The following is a 959-nucleotide window of genomic DNA, read 5'->3' on the forward strand; positions in this document are numbered from 1 at the left end:
TTTCTTAATCACACTATCATACAAATCCTCACACTCAAGATGATCCTCATCATTAGAGTTTTCACCAAACAAAACTTCTTCCACATCTTGTTTGGGAAAGCTTTTCTTCTGCTGAGCCATTTTTCAATAATTATTTGAAAGATAAATATATTCATTCCAGCTACATGTAATGTAAATGCTAATACCTCCATATACCATAACCATGAGTGCATCACACCTGGTGAATATTACAAACGCTAACCATGGGTATAGCACACCCAACTTACATTATCAAAAACACTTACCATAGATGTGACACACTCATTACTTCCATAACCAATTATCACTAATGATGGGTTCCACACCCTTGAAAGTGGGTCTAGAGTAGATACTCACAGGCAGAGCATGAGGGTATGACCATTATCCATCACAGCTGGTTGGTACTGATATGCATGCAACTATCATGCATCTAGCAATCTTGTAGACTGAATTTCAGCATGAAACAATGCACTGTTCATACAAGAAATTTGTCTGAATTGCTGATATCATGCTGACAATCCCACATTTTTTTACATGTCTTCCTTCTTTGAACATCAAATGAATGTTCTACTTTCTGTTTTTCACTAAATTGTTTTGCTGGTACAACATTCCAGTTTTACATATATGATTCATCAACTCTCTTTGTATACTTGGCATAATATCCTACATTATATAGGCTCATAGAATAGAATTTATCTGATTAAATGAGGAGAGAAAACAAGTAAGAAGAAGCAGGTTATACACTTGAGTGCCAACCCTGGAATATAACAAAATACTTTCCTTTTTTTTAAGGGGCAAAAATAAGCTTGAATTTTTATGATGGTCAGCAGATTGCAACATATCTGAATTAATTATCATCACCAATCTATCATATATACTGGACATCCCAATCTATTATCTCTTCATTACCCTTCACCAACTTTTCAACTGTCTTTGCCTCA

Source organism: Penaeus monodon, chromosome 34 (assembly GCF_015228065.2).
Source record: "Penaeus monodon isolate SGIC_2016 chromosome 34, NSTDA_Pmon_1, whole genome shotgun sequence".
Taxonomy (NCBI): Eukaryota; Metazoa; Arthropoda; class Malacostraca; order Decapoda; family Penaeidae; genus Penaeus; species Penaeus monodon.